General features: G+C 43.4%; 1 protein-coding gene across 1 annotated transcript in view; it reads left to right on the top strand.

Moving 5' to 3' along the window:
• LOC124804636 overlaps window positions 1-17,179 on the top strand; it is a 530,005-nt gene that overhangs the window by 357,600 nt on the left and 155,226 nt on the right. The window lies entirely within an intron of this gene.

Consider the following 17,179-nt stretch of genomic DNA (forward strand, 5'->3'; position numbering starts at 1 on the left):
CAGCTGGAAACCCTTCTTCCGATCTTTGTCTTCCGTGGACCTCTTGACCTTTTTTCGGTAATTCTCCACTCTTTCCTTCCCGTTTCCTGTGGCCAGATTATCTTGTCATTACTCGGTTTCACTGACAAAATTGTCGTCAGTTTCCAGCAGCGTCGAGTGGTTAAATACCACAGGTGCGATTGTTGATGCAGCCCTTGTACTGTGTGGTCAGGGAGAGTCTGAAAAGCTTGCAAGGGCGTTGCAGGTCAGATTATGCTGAGACATAATTATTAAGAAAAAAATCGATTCGTTCCGCTGTTTCCATGTTAATTAGCATTGGAATTCACCAATGAGGACGTTGCGTGCAGATTCAAGAGGCTCGCCAGTTACAATTAGAGTCAGTTGTTCTCATAACTAGATAATAGTTCACTAGACTGCTCAGCTTTTGCCTCGGGCTCGGTCCGTACTACTGTGCCATATCCGGTTTCTATGTGACTCTCTTGGTCAGCTTTAGGAAATGGTTCAAATGGCTCTGAGCACTATGGGACTTAACATCTGTGGTCATCAGTCCCCTAGAACTTAGAACTACTTAAACCTAACTAACCTAAGGACATCACACACATCCATGCCCGAGGCAGGATTCGAACCTGCGACCGTAGCAGTCACGCGGTTCCGGACTGAGCGCCTAGAACCGCTAGACCACCGCGGCCGGCCAGCTTTAGGAAACCAAACGAAGAACATGTTTTTCTGGTGGGCCTCTTGAATTCGGCCGCGCAACGACGTGATTGGCTAACTTCAATGCTAATTAACTCAGAAATGGCGTAACGTATCGAATTTTTTCTTAACTATTACTTATCGGCGCATCTAACACTGAACCACCCTTACAAGCTTTTCAAACTGTATCTCTCATCCTGAATACTCGTAGTGACGCTATCATCTGTGACATCATTGGTCACCGGTCCAGCGCCTCATAATGTAACACCTCGGTTGCAAGATAGCCACGCACGCTTCAACCTTCCGATTGGTGGGTCCCAAGCTGTGCCTCGCTGTAAGTCACCGTCTTTGTTGAGGGTGTTACCAGAATTTTTTTCTCGATATTTTATAACATTACAATCTACAAATATCCACTAATCTTCATTACAAAGTAATCTGGACTGCGTAATAATAAAAAAGACAGAAATAACTGAAGGAACTTTAACTAAGCACAATATCGAACGTAAAACGTATGGGGGAACAGTCAAAAACATTTGAATAGTCAGGTGTAAGACAAGGAGATGTTTTGTCTCCTCTACTTTTCAACTATGCCTTGGAGAAGGTGGTGGGGTAATAGAGGAAATCCATCAGTTCTAGTGGTGTTCAAGTAAGAACAAGTCCAAATGAAATAAATTGTCTTAGACTGTCCACTTTTTGCAGACGATGGAGAAATGCCAAAGAAAAAAACCATAGAACTAAAGAAACAAGCAGCTGAAATAGAACTAGAAATATAATTTAAAAACACACAGTTCATGACAAATATCAGTGATGCCACCAAAACTCGTAAAATTCATAGCATCAAAATATCTAAAACCAATTATTTTTATATCTAGGAGAATATATAACGAGGGGTACAAAGCAAAAAGTAGCAATACAAAGTAGTGTACGTAAAATGGGAAGGACATTCCATATGACATAAAACATGTATAAAAAAGTGTTTGTCTGGAACACAAAAATAATACACTATAAAATAACGATAAGGTCCAAAACGCTATATGTTGTAGAAACACTCAAACCAACAAAATTTGGGGACCGTAAAATGTTGGTCAAAATTGAAAGAAAAATTGTGAGGAATATACTGCGCCAGAAGAGTAACAGTAATGCGAAATACAAATTAAGATCAAACAGGGATCTCTATTAGAAGGTGGAAAAGCTAATTGATATAGTGAGGAAAAGGAGACTACAGCTTTATGGACAGATATGCCAAATCGATAATAACAGTCTGCCTAAGCAGATGTTCAACTTACTAAACAGCCACAAATTCATGCCAACATGGTTCATCCAAATTGACAAATATGTAAAAAATATTATAATATTAGATAACAGAACATTTTTTAGAGAAGCATTACAAGGAATTTCAGGAAAGAAGAGGTCAGCACATGGAAGGAACTGGTCCCAGAAAGAAAAGGCACAACGCTCTTGAAGGATGAAGGCACACAGAAGGAGAGATGAAGCTGGTTTACCGTACCTTCTAAAATGGTTATTAGAGTAAATACACAAATTATCTAGTGCATAATGTTATAATCTCCACGAGGTTGCTTTCCAATTATGTTATTGAAGAGAAGCTGAAGTTCTAGGGAATTATAGCGAAAAGGGGGAGGATCTGTGGAAGCTCAACGCTTGATACATGGTCGATTCTCAACGTAAACGTAATGTTTTGCAATAAGTAGGCCGAAAGAGCCTTACATGACGTGATGATTCGCTGGCAGAAGTCACTATCATAAAATATATTACTGAGACTAGGCTACTCAAACGACTTAAAGTTAAAAACCACATAAAATTGTTTGCAGGAATTACATGTCACACACAGATTCATTGAAAAAACATTAAGGAAATGTGATTCATTCATGGAACAGAACCACTTGAGTTTTGAGTATTTCTCTGTCCATCACAACCTGCTCCCAGGTGTGTTTTCGGGTACATATACCCCTGCAATACATTTCAATGAAGCAGGCCGATACTGCTCTCACAATATGCCTGTCTTGTGGGGCAGGCCACACGTCAGAGACTTGAAATCATTTATTTGCCCCTGATGTACAGGCTACCAAGGAGAACAAGTCGAGAAAGCTGGCTGATCAAACACAACAGCCGGCCGGAGTGGCCGTGGGGTTCTAGGCGCTACAGTCTGGAACCGCGCGACCGCTACGGTCGCAGGTTCGAATCCTGCCTCTGGCATTGATGTGTGTGATGTCCTGAGGTTAGCTAGGTTTAAGTAGTTCTAAGTTCTAGGGGACTAATGACCTCAGAAGTTAAGTCCCATAGTGCTCAGAGCCATTTTTGAACCAACACAACACACCTGTCATGCAGTGTAGCTTACATACCGGAACCTGGAAAACCATTTCTTGCCTCTGGCATATGGTCTGTCCTGCAAAGCACATTGCTTTGGCAGGCCAATGTTGTTTCCAAACAACATGCCTGTTTTGCAGGACAGCCTGTACACGAGGGGTTGGAAAAACTCATTGTTACCTGTATCTCCACTCCTATTGGAGCTAGGATGTTATGAACCCCATAGTGCTGATACTCTTGAGACCTGCTGTTTCTGTGGCTAATTCAGTTTAAATCGATCCAGATTTTTGGGAGGAGACCATGGGCAAACACATACACTCGTGTGGCTGTAATAGCAAACAGTTCTTGGATCCCTCACAGGCACAGTTTTCAGTGACATTTTCGATTCCTCATTTGCCTCTTCTGATATAAATTTAATGACACTCTGTGTAATCATACATGCCTGATCATGAAGAACTTTTCCTGCACCTACAGTTTACGAAGCCTCTGGTACTGCTACATGCAGTTACGAGACAGCAACGACAATGTTCAAAATGCACAGATTATCAGGCAACAGTCAGCTGAGGGGGCCACCCTTTTGGAACACAGGGATGGACTTTCCAGGCTCTCAACAACAAAATGTGTCTGTCCACGGGTCTACCTTACCTTGTGTGACCTCTAGAGTAAGTGACTTTTCGACGAATATTGGGCTAGCTGGTAGTAGGGTAAAGGGACGTCAAACTGGCAATATTTGGAAATGAGTTTCCATTTCTGGCACTGGCTTTACCAAAAGAAATATCCCAGAAACCTTAGCTTTAGGTGGTGGAAACTATTTTTATTTTAACTCTGGACAAAATACCCCAGATAAAAAATGATCACCTAATACATCTTCTATTTCTTAGCCCTATCCCGTTTCCTTTGGCTATGTTAGATGTAGAGAGTGGCTGGATGCCCTTCTTGTTGCCATTCGTTCCTCCCAGGGACGGAATTTGTATACCCCATCTGCCTGCCTTTAGTAATAGCCCATGTGAGCGTGTGAGAATATTTTAGGAGTGTTTCCGAATCTTGTAACTGAGGCAAGACATGGATACCAGCTCGGTACTCACCTAGCTGAATGTTGGAAACTGCTTAAAAACCACATCCAGGTTGGCCGACACAAGGTCACTCGACATTAATCCCCCAGGTGGATTCAGTCCAGGGCGAGGATGGCTCCCAGAATCCTGTAGGCGCCTTGCTGAGGACTGGGACTTACGTAAGACTTTTTTGCTCTCAGACAGTTTGGTACTCTGATACCACTCACAGAATTGTTTACACTAGGGGCCAAAGTTCACTGGTAATTACTTTCTGATAGTTCTTTCCGAACATATTCTTTAAGTGTTTGAGAATCTTGTGAGAGCAGGCGTCAGAAAGTATTGTTTTGAAATGATAATTAAATCGACAACCTAGCTGCAAGCAGGTGTTGATATACGTCATTGGGGACATGTTGAAAATGTGCGTCCCGACCGGGACTCGAACCCGGGATCTCCTGCTTACATGGCAGACGCTCTATCCATCTGAGCCAGTGAGGGCACAGAGGATAGTGCCCCTTCAGGGACGTACAAAATGAGTCTGATGTTTTTATATGTTATTTTCTGCCTAACATGGTTTATGGTTTAAGTTTAGAATTTTCGAAATTAGCCAAATGCTCGTGCTGTTCGTGCAGAGGGGAATGCAGTTGATTTCTTCGCTCAGAGACACCCTAAGGCGACGTATTACCCCTCAAAACACACAGTTTCTCGGGTACTTTTATTTAATGTGTGCCTCAGTAGGGCAAAATACATTACCAAGATAAGGTAGTGTGATACTGTGAAATAAGGCACAAGTCTAGGAGCCAATATGACCGCACAGTACTCTCCATGTACTCTAAAGCCCTTCCGACAATGTCGGAATATTTTTTTCTTGTCTGAGAATTACGGCGAGCAGCTGATGGACGGTGTCTATGCAAGAGGTGTAAAATCGCAGAGCATGATTACCTGACATCTTCCCCACTCTCGGACACAGCCTGAAAGCTGCCTTACGCTGCTGTTTACAAGACACGTATTACTCGCAAAAGCTCTCCGAGAGTGAGAAACTCTTACCTGTACAGCTAGTTTAGCGCGCGGCTATCAGGACGGATCAACACCTAGTGATAGTGAAATTGTGATTCCTTACGAGTATACAAAGTCGATGACCTCCTCGACCTGTACACGGTAAATACGTCTCTAACGAAAGCAGGCACTACGGTAGTTGGAAAGATCTATGTTATATGCCATTTCGAGTCAGACTGCAAAATTCTTTCCTAACTAACGTCCATGACTAACGTTGAAACTGAGGGGACGTTAAAATTGTAACGGGAGCTAGACTGTCTGCTCCAGCGAGTGCTTTTTGTACCCGATCACGAAAGTATCGACTGCGCGCTGACCTTCTCCGCTTCAGTAGAGTGGAAATCGAGGCTGTGAAAGCCGCATCGATCGAAAACTGCAAGGAGGCAGAGAGGCGCGGGTAGCTGCGCGCAACAGGCGGCGATTTACGGCTGAACTGCCGCTTCCTCACCCGGCAGCTGGCGTCTTTCCAGTACTTACGGGTTGTTTGAGGCCTTTGTGGTGGTTTACTCGAGTGGCCCAATAGCTCCTATCACAAGTAGAAACCATGGAAGGGTCGTCTAAGGCCTTTGTGGTGGTTTACTCGAGCGGCCCAATAGCTCCTATCACGAGTAGAAACCATGGAAGGAGTTTCTGTTCCCTGTAATCATTGAAGCATCATACTCGGCCCCTTTTATAGGCGTCAGACAAACAATGAGTTGGTACTGGTTAATCAAAGGGCAAGAGAACGGACCCACAAAATTTCAGATCAATCCTTGACCATATTCTGAGTTCTCATATAATAAATTTCCTTGAGACAGAGAAGCTTATGTCCGCGAATCAGTATGATTTTAGAAAGCATCGCTCATGCAAAGCTCAGCTTGCCCTTTTCTCACATGACATACTGTGAGCTATGGCTTAAAGGCAACAGGTAGATCCCATATTTATAGATTTCCAGCAGAGTTTGACGCGGTGCCCACTGCAGGCTGTTAAAGAAGGTACGAAAATATGGAATAGGGTCGGAGATATGTAGTAGTAGTAGTAGTAGCTTTATTCATCCGTAGCTCTCTTTTTACAAGGATATAGGACATGTCAAAGTATATACCAATTTAAAATAAGTTAATTCGTATACACATGTACTTACAGACTTCTAGTTAGAGACACTCATTAGATTTACTCCTGGCATACAATACTTTTTTTACAGATAACTTATTAAATAATGTAATGCCACACTGTTTACTCATATCTCACTATCAGTCACTGCACACACTATAACACTATACGCACATTGTTTCATAACACTTCACTCACTACACTCACTGCACACTCACACACTCACACACACACACACACACACACACACACACACTGGTGATCTCTGGGCCATTTTCTGCACCGCAACTTCCCATTTGCTTTCCTGAAAAGCTGAGTCAGCTTCTCTCCATAATGAGTGAGATGTTGAGCTCAGAAAGTGGAAGAGGTGTTAGTGTTGTGCTATTGATAGCTTGGGGATAAGTATTTCTAGAAAGAAAAAGGAAGGAAAAAAACAAAGAAAAGGAAGGAAAAAAACATAAAGTGAAGGTGTTGTGTGGAATGTTGGATGTTTTATAATCATTATTATTATTATTTATTTGTATTACATTTTTTAATCAGACCCCTACTCTGTTTTATCCAACTAAGTGGCTCGAAGACTTTCTGAGTTAAAGAATCCAGTATATTGTCGTCGACAGCGAGCGTTCATGAGAGACAAGGGTATCGTCAGGAGTGCCACAGGGAAGTGTGATAGGTCCGCTGCTATTCTCTGTATACATTAATAATTTGGCGGACAGGGTTGGCAGCAGTCTTCCGTTATGTGCTGATGATGCTGTGGTGTACGGTTAGCTCTCGAAGTTGAGTTACTGTAGGAGCATACAAGACGAAAGTCAAAATTTCTAGTTGGTGTGATGAATGGCAGCTGGCTCTAAATGTAGAAAAATGTAATTCAGTGCGGCGAGTGGGAAAAACAAACCTGTAATGTTCGGTTACAGCCTTAGTAGATGTCCTGCTTCACACAGTCACGTCGTTTGAATATCTGAGCGTAACGTTGCAAAGCAATATGAAATGGAACGAGCGTAGGAGGATTTTGATAGGAAAGGCGAATGGGCGACTTCGGTTTATTGGCAGAATTTTTTGAAAGCGTGGTTGATCTGCAAAGGAGACACCATATAGGACGTTTATGCGATCTGTTCTTGACTACTGATCGATTGTCTGGGAATTGTACCAGATCGGATTAAAAGAATTCAGAGGTGGGCTGCCAGATCTGTTATTGGTAAGCCGGCCCCTGGTGGCTGAGCGGTTCTAGGCGCTACAGCCTGGAACCGCGCGATCGCTACTGTCTCGGGTTCGAACCCTACCTCGGGCATGGATGTGTGTGATGTCCTTAGGTTAGTTAGGTTTAAGTATTTCTCAGTTCCAGGGGACTGATGACCTCAGCAGATAAGTCCCATAGCGCTCAGAGCCATTTGAACCATTTGTTATTGGTAGGTTCGAGCAACACGCTAGTATTACGGAGATGCTTCGGGGATTTTAAAGGGAATCCCTTGAGAGAAGGCGATGTTCTTTTCGAGGAACGCTATCGAGAAAATTTAGAGAACGGACATTTGACTCTGACTGCAGAACGATTCTGTTGCCTGCAACACACATTGCGCTCAAGGAACATGAAGACAAGAGACGAGAAATTAGGGCTCGTAATAAGGTAGATAGATAATAGTTTTTCCCTTGCTCTACTTGCGAGTGGAACAGGAAAGGAAATAACACGTAGTGGCAAGAGTTACCATTTGCCACGCGCCATAAGTTGGACTACGGAATATCGATGTTGATGTAGGATCAGGACTAATCATGGGAATGGAGGTGTAAAGGTAGGGCATAGTCACAGAAGATTTACATTTATGAGGCGTGTTGAAGAGAAAAGTCTTCATTTAAAAGTAATTACCAGAGGCCTGAGCATAACTATCCCACTGTTTCACGAGCCGAAGCATTGTATGTTCACAGAATTCCTGTAGCTATAACACTAGCAAGTCCTCCACTGTGACCTTCAGTTCGTTGTGTGCGAGTTGAACCACTTCCCTTCCCTTTGAGATGCTTTTTTTCTTTTTTTAGGGCATAGGACTGCAGGGCCGATGCTCGGGCTGATCCCACTTGAACTCGGTTGGCCGTTATAGTTTCTGTGTTATACTTTCTGTGACCTTGGAGACTAGTGGACGCGCGTTATCGTTATCCGTGAGCAGCCCAGACCGTTTGCTCTTGACGGCCTTGCCTTGCCCACCGTGTGTCTCACAGTACACACCACTGTTTTTCCGTGTTCGAAGAATTCGATATCAGGCATCGGCGGTGTAAAAGATGGTGGGCATCACCTTGTCTGCTGAGGGCACGGTTTTGAGAATTTTTTATGAGGAGGTGACGATGCGTGATTCGCGTTCATGGATGTCTCAACACGAATATTTCGTACCTTTTCTTTTGAATAATCCTTATAATTAAGCAAATAAGTGCTTTTGACTAAAATCGGAAGAAATGAGTGCTCTAATATTGCTCATCAGGTACCACTGTTTAACTGTTTATCCAACTCATCAGCTAAAAAACTAGTTATAAATATATATTTTTGTATTTAGCAAGCCTGCATAGGTCAGGGTGTAGCGAATGAGAGAAACGTCAGCAATCAGAAGTGATAGTGGAACATGACGACGTTTCCATAGTCTGTAAGTGGCAACATGTCGATTTGTAGGTGCAAAGTGTGGGCCCAAAGGTTTACCTTCTGATGACATAAATGCCGATGGTAATTTATGGATTTATTTATTTGTGCATTTATTTCACCTGCCAAGATAAAGACCTTCCGGCCCTCCCTCATCTAACAAAACTTTTTCAGGTAGTAAACACTGCAATTTGTATGGTACAGAACAGAATATAATAATACTAATAATAATACGTATAGTAATGAATATGTGGAATTTAAGAAATTCCAGTCTAATTAATAGTAAGCAGTTTCTCCAGTACGTTCTTGTCGAATGTGTGTAGTCGCATCTAAAAGTAAAATAGGACACCTGTACACACCGAATCAATAGGAGAAAAAGTGTACTGCTTAGAGGAAGAGAGAGAAATAATTGGGTAAGAGTATGAGAGGGGATGAATAACACAGAAGTAGAAATGGGTGAGAAAGCACACAGAGGGAATCTGGGTCGGTGATGGAAGATAAAACTTTGATCTACTCTTGAATGCAGAGTACCAAGTTTTAGATACGACGCAGGTGAATGTAATGTCCAAGACATCAACGCGAGTTCTCTGTCACGCTCCAGCAACCACTGCAGCACGATTGTGGCCTTGTGATTCGAGCAGTTATCCTGCTAGAAGATGCCATTGGCATCGGTAAAGGCATCAAGCATAAAGGAAATCAACATGACTGCAATAATGTTCACATAGCCACAGCTTTCATGACGTCTTTGATTGTTACAACTGATCCCCCCGGAAGCCCACGCCAATGTCCACCATACATAATAACGTCTAAGCCGGCCTATGTCCACGCTGCGGTTCACGTTTCTACCGGTTTTTTGCCTAGATGACAGCGTATCCACACACAACTGTCGACCTGATGTAACAACAAACTTGATTCATCCGACCATGCGGCACGTATCCACTGATCCACTGCCCAGTTTCCATGATCACGTTCCTCTGCAATCGTACTTCTCGATACCGTTAGCAAGGGAACGTGTAGGGATTGTGTGCCGTGGAGCTCCTGCCATAAAATGTGCTCTAAACGTTGTGCTGCGATACTCTTGTGCCAGCACAGTACTTGTACGCTGTCGTCAGATCTGATACAGATCGCTGCCTATCTTGCTTCACAGAGCGGGCAAGTTTCTGACCGCGATATACCGTGACGAGGCGTAGATATCCAACACCCTGTCGCCTACTCACCGTTTCTCGCCCTTCAGCCTCTTTTCACAGATGTTCATCTCAGTAGCTCGCTAACATTCAACCAGCTTCGCCGTTTCTAGTAGGCTCATTCACAGAGATAACGATATGCGCTTTGTGAAAGATGTTTTGCCAGTCGATTTCCTAATCCGCTGCCCGTGTCGTCGCTAGAGTGATTCCCCAATCGCCTCTGCTCCCCTTATATACAGGACTTTCACATACAGAAACACCACAAGAAGTGTATTCTTGAATATAAGTACAGCTGCTAGCCAAGCCTGCAATTTGCGCTGTTGTACAGGGTGTTGATAAATGAATATCGTGGTTTTAACGCTTTATAATATTTATTACATTAAGCTTACAGTTATAAATGTCAAATGAAAGAGGAACTCAAACAGTCGAGTTTGGCACCACTGCGCATGCGCAACGCGCAATGTTTCTGCTGCTATCCGCTAGACAACGGTAGTACCGAAGATGGCGACTAGTGAACAGAAAGCGTTTTGTGTTTTGCAGTTTGCAAAGACCTAATCTGTAGTTACTGTGCGACGTGCGTTCTGGCTGAAGTTCGGTTGTGATCCTCCAAGTGATAGTAACATTCGTAGATGGTATCATCAGTTTGAAGATACCGGCTACCTTTGTAAAGGGAAGAGCACAGGACGACCAAGCGTCGTTCACGCGTAGCCCAAAGAAATCAGTCCGGAAGGCTAGTCGTGAATTACAAGTTCCCGTGTCGACTGTTTGGGAACTTTTAAGAAAATGCGTACAACTACGTCCTTACCGTTTACAGTTATTATAGGCTCTAAAGCCGACAGACCATGGATTACGTGCCAACTTCACAATCGAAATGTTGTTTTATGATGATGAAGATTTTCTGGATCATGTTGTCTTCAGTGATGAATCGACCTTTCACCTTAGTGGACATGTTCACACTTACAATGTGTGCATCTCGGGCTCAGAAAATCTTCACAAACTGGTACAAATGCAACGAGATTCCCCTAAAGTGACTTTTCTGTGCCGTATCCTGGCGGAAAGTTTATGGGCCTTTCTTTTTTGGTGAACCTACTGTAACTGGCACTTCTTACCTTGATACACTAGAGCAATGGCTCTTTCCTCATTTGGAAGAAGATGAGCCAGAGAACTTAATTTTCCAGCAAGATGGTGCGCCACCTCACTGGCATAGAGAAGTATGCGATTGGTTGAACTTCACTGTACCCAAGCACTGGATAGGCCGCAAGGGGCCCAATGACAGGGCTTGCTTTGCATGGCCTCCATGTTCACCCGACCCTAACGCCATGCGATTTTTTCCTTTGAGGCTTCATCAAGGATCGCGTGTACGTGACTCTGCTACCAGCAGACCACCCTGAATTAAGAAATCAGATTGAAGCAGCTGTTGCTACAATCACAGAAGACACTTATCAACGTTTGGGAAGGACTCGGCTATAGACTTGATGTGTGCCATGTGACAAATGGTGCACACGTTGAACATTTATAAGGTTCTTGGTAAAACTGTTTGAGTTCCTCTTTCATTTGACATATCATTTATAACTATAAGTTTAATATAATAAATATTATAAAGCGTTAAAACCCCGATATTCATTTATAAACACCCTGTATTTCACCTCGAACGGCACCTGTACAGTATCCTCAACACGTTGAAAGTGTCAGTTGGGGTCAGAATACTGTTCTGTATGGCTGTGAGTGCTTTTGTCGGAACTAAGTGAATTCGAATGAGGGCAGGTTGTTTGTGCACATATGGTAGGTGCTTCTGTAACGAAGGTAACCAAGTGTTTGGTCTTCCAAGAGGCGCCGTATCGAAGATTTATATCACATATAGGGAAAGCTGAAAACCATCGTCCGCTAAGTCACAACGTGGAAGGAAGTGTGTGTGGAATGATCGTGGCAGACTGTAACTGAAGGGAGGTGAGTGACAGCTGCAAAAGTCACTGTAGAACTCAACGTTGCACTCGCGAACCCTGTCAGCACCGAAACTACACCAAGAGAGTTCCACGAGCTGTAATTACAAAACCACACTTCAGCGATTCAAATCCCCATAACAGGAGAACGTGGTACCGAAGCTACAAAACGTGGACTGTGCAGAAATGGAAGAATGCCATTTGGTCGCATGAGTCTCGTTTGACACTGTTTTCAACTTATGACCAAGTTTACGCAAAGTTAAACGTGGCGGGGGTTCGGCTATGTTTTGGGCAATCATATCGTGGTATCCCACAGGCCCCTTGGTTACTCTGCAAGGTCGCATTACTGCCTAAGATTATGTGACCATTTTGGCTCGTCGGATCCAGTCCATGTTACAATGTTTGTTATTGTATGATTACTGCGTTTCAATACGATAGGGACCCCTTTTCACATAGTTCGCATCGTCAAAGACCAGTTTTGTGAGCACGAGAATTAACTGTCCCATCTCCCCTGGCCATCGCAGTCAGCAAATTTCAGTTTTGTTGGGCCTTTGACGTCGACTTTGGAGCGAAGGATCCATGGTTGCTGTCACCACCATCATTGTTACCAGAAATTGGCTTAAAAACCATACAGAATCTGTATTTAGCCATTCCGAGACATCTTGAACTGATTTCTTACACAATATTAGGAATGGAAATCTGCTATGTTTGTGGTGTCCATTTTGTCAGCTCCTCTGTACTTTCCCACGTCCACGCAAAACTAACGTCATTTCATTTAGCGGCGGGCGGTGGTATAATGTTTTGGCTAGTACTCTCTGTGCAGTATTATTTCATATACTCGTACAAACTATTCCTGGAACAGAGTGTTGGATTTCTGCGGTCAAGTCGATTTACATGCTGCAAACACATGGACGAAAGTAAACAAGTACATCTTTTTATTCCATCATCATTATTTTGTGATTGTAACTTTATCGTTAGCTGTGATGCTCCAAACATCAAGTTCGCACAAATTCAGTGACCAGGGCGTTCTAAAAGCCATGCATCATTCATTCCGAACGACTTTCGGAAGAATTAAATTTCTTTGATATTACGTATTCTCACAGTCTTCTGCATTAAATGTCTAACTGCCTTAGTTTTCATTGCCAGCGGCGTCAGAAATCAACACTGAGTCGACTAAAATGTTGTGCTTGAGGTTCCTAATTACTTTTCGAATTGTATTTCTAAGTTACACGAGATACAGCGTTGTCTCTCCGCGGAAGAGGTCACAGAGTAACTAAGCTTTACTAGGTTTTAAAGTTGTTAATAAGGAAAAGAACTAGAGGGAAACGACGTTTTCTTTGTTGCTTATTCTGTCATCAAATGTATATTAAAACCTTGCTAAGACACATCTTCTAAACTGTGACTGTAGTCATTAGGTAACCTCTTTTTTCTCTTGTGTTGAAACGTAGAATTTCGACCACTGCTGTTGCGGCCATTCTCCCGAGAACAATGCTGGTAGTAAAAATCTTTACGTTCTTCACTCGGTACGAGAATATGTTCTAGCAGCAACGGTTGTTAGGCCGAGTTATTTACCTGATATCTTTTGTCACGGCTACTGCAATAGCGTAGTAAAAGAAAGTACAAACAAACAGCTGAATTACGGCACATACGTGTGTACGCGGGCGCGAGCGTAGGTGTGTGTGTGTGTGTGTTTGTGTGTGTGTGTGTAGGAATCTGGTGATAAATAAGATAACAAGTTACTGTGTATACGAGAGGCTGGATGGCTAGGTGTTACCTCACCTACCATGTTCAGTAAAGTAGAGCCGCCTTCCAGAAGAACGGTCTGTTCGTTGTTTAATTCCATCTCGTATTCGCCAGAACCATGCAAGTATAGATAGGATATACTTTTCGAAACTCGAACTCAAGAACCGAATGATTTTAGAAAGTTATATTTTTGGAAAGAATGTTTGTTCTAACACGGCAAAAAAATAAATGGCTCAGAGCACTATGGGACTTAACTTCAGAGGTCATCAGTCCCCTAGAACTTAGAACTACTTAAACCTAACTAACCTAAGGACATCACACACATCGATGCCCGAGGCAGGATTCGAACCTGCGACCGTAGCGGTCGCGCGGTTCCAGACTGTAGCGCTTAGAACCGCTCGGCCAAACACGGCAAAGCAGAGAGTTTCGCAAGAGCAGCGAAAGTTTTTAATAGATAATTCAATTCAGTAGGTAAAGCATTTGAGTTGGCCAGACGGATGCAAGAACGCTCCTAGATAGAATTTTGTAGGATTCTTCTAGTACGCGGACACTTTCCTGTTACACAACATGGAAGGTACTTCAGCTTCTTCTGAAGGACTGGTCGAGACGTATGACGACAAGTTGCACAAAATAAACCTGACCAAAAAAAATAATCCATGGTCCTTAAGATAGGATGGTAAGATATCTGTAAAGACATGACGGAATAACTTGCATGGTACTGGAGGGGACTGTAGAGGGTAAAAATTGTGGAGGAAAACAGAGATTGGAATATATCCAGCAAATAATTGGCGACGTAGCTTGCAAGCGCTATTCGTCGCGGAGAGTATCAAACGAATCAGAATACCGGTGACTAAAAAATAAATAAATAAGTAAAAAAAGGAAAAAAGAAAAAAAGGCAACCCAGAAAATTTGGATTTACTGACGATTGTGCTATTGCTGTGAACCACAAAAACCTGGGCGTTCCTTAGACTGTCTCGACTGAAGACCTTCAAAGTGTTGCAAATACTGTCGTAACTGGAGGTTACACCCAAGTGCTGCCGAAACAGAAGTCGCCAGTTTCCACATTAACAACAAAATTAATAATTTGAAGGGAAACAGCTGAGCATAACACAAGTCCGCGTTATGTAAGAGTACCTCTTAACAGAACAATCGGCTTTAAGAGTACTTACTGAAAACTACCGCTGTATGATGGGAAGAAACATCATCTTGCAGGAACTTTGTGGAACAACTTGAGGTCTATCAGCTCCAACACTAAGAAATTCTGCTCCTCGACTGGCGTACCCAGTAGCAGAATATTGCTCTGCAGTCTGGATCAACAGCCCATACACCAGACTCGTCGACACTCTGCTTGACCAGCCTAGGCGTAAAGCTGAAATACTAAACACCTTTCTCCAAAGCTGTTTCACAGAGGAAGACCGCACTGCAGTTCCTTCTCTAAATCCTCGCACAAACGAAAAAATGGCTGACATCGGAATAAGTGTCCAAGGAATGGAAAAGCAACTGGAATCACTCAACAGAGGAAAGTGCACTGACGGGATACCAATTCGATTCTACACAGAGTACACGAAAGAACTTGCCCCCCTTCTAACAGCCGTGTACCGCAAGTCTCTAGAGGAACGGAAGATTCCAAATGATTGGAAAAGAGCACAGGTAGTCCCAGTCTTCAAGAAGGGTCGACGAGCAGATGCGCAAAACTATAGACCTCTATCTCTGACGTCGATGTGTTGTAGAATTTTAGAACATGTTTTTTGCTCGCGTATCATGTCGTTTCTGGAAACCCAGAATCTACCCTGTAGGAATCAACATGGATTCCGGAAACAGCGATCGTGTGAGACCCAACTTGCTCTATTTGTTCATGAGACCCAGAAAATATTAGATACAGGCTCCCAGGTAGATGCTATTTTCCTTGACTTCCGGAATTGTTGGTAAGGCGGCTACCAGGTTGAAATTCATTGGGAGAGTCCTTAGAAAATGTAGTCCATCAACAAAGGGAGGTGGCTTACAAAACACTCGTTCGACCTATACTTGAGTATTGCTCATCAGAGTGGGATCCGTACCAGATCGGGTTGACAGAGGAGATAGAGAAGATCCAAAGAAGAGCGGCGCGTTTCGTCATAGGGTTATTTGGTAACCGTGATAGCGTTACGGAGATGTTTTTCAATCTCAAGTGGCAGACTTTGCAAGAGAGGCGCTCTGCACCGCGGTGTAGCTTGCTGTCCAGGTTTCGAGAGGGTGCGTTTCTGGATGAGGTATCGAATATATTGTTTCTCCCTACTTATACCTCCCGAGGATATCACGAATGTAAAATTAGAGAGATTCGAGCGGAGGCTTTCCGGCAGTCGTTCTTCCCGCGAACCATACGCGACTGGAGCAGGAAAGGGAGGTGCTGACAGTGGCACGTAAAGTGCCCTCCGCCACACACCGTTGGGTGGTTTGCGGAGTATAAATGTAGATGTAGATCAGAGGAACCATCAGGAACTCTTCATCTTTCTGGCTGCCTGTTCTCATGTGGAAGCTCATAAAAACAGCTCGTGATCCTTATTTCCCTGTACATGAGGGCACTCCTGCACTCAATAAAAACAGACTTCCGTCCTATCGTCTATATGTACAGGGCGCATAACTTTTGGTGGACAACGGAGTAACAGTAACAGACATATGGGCAGAAAAATGGCAGAACAACGCCACCTCAGAACAGCTTAAGATGCCCTGCATCTTGTCCAGGTCACCAGGTTTTGAAGATATGGTATGCACTCAACGGAAAAAGGACAAACGGAGGAAGCTGTGATGACTTAGTGCACGAATGGGGAGCAACAACGTCGCCTATCTGTGACAGTTGCGGAACGACAAGTTCTTCAGTATAATATACACACGAGACCAAAGCGATCATTTCCTAGCCATTCGAAGGAGTTCGTGGGGACCATAAAAACATCAGTTGAACTTAGCAGATGGATATGTATTTGTGACATTCTGCATTTTATAAAATTAATTCGTAATAATGAATTTTTTGCATGTTAAATATGTGTATGCCTATTATTAAAGGAAAAAGTTTTACCGTGTAACGTGATGCCACTCACATGCAGAAGTTCTGCAGTACTGAACTGGGGTATAAAGTTTGTGCACGAAGGTATAGTTCAGTGTTCATTTACACATGTCTTCAATGCTAGTATAGTCCTAGATACAGTAAACGGTAACTAAGCACTTGTTTTACGACCAAACTGGCGACAGGAGATGAGTGCAGCGACACTCGCTGAAACAGTGTCCTGGTACCGTCTGACGATTGTCTTTACGTATTGGCTCTGCTGAATGCAGCAGTCTGCTTACACTCCCTTTTAGCGGATGCATGTATGCTTGGGAATTATTTGTGTAGTGCTAGGTGGACGCATAACATAGTGTCGTGTGCGACCTCTCTGGAGTCTAAACTTGCCATCGTTGGGCCTTAGTTCTAGGCAGCTCTGCGCCCTTCTGTGTAGGCTGCGTCCCACATCTCCT

The sequence above is a fragment of the Schistocerca piceifrons genome, chromosome 7, assembly GCF_021461385.2.
Source record: "Schistocerca piceifrons isolate TAMUIC-IGC-003096 chromosome 7, iqSchPice1.1, whole genome shotgun sequence".
NCBI lineage: Eukaryota > Metazoa > Arthropoda > Insecta > Orthoptera > Acrididae > Schistocerca > Schistocerca piceifrons.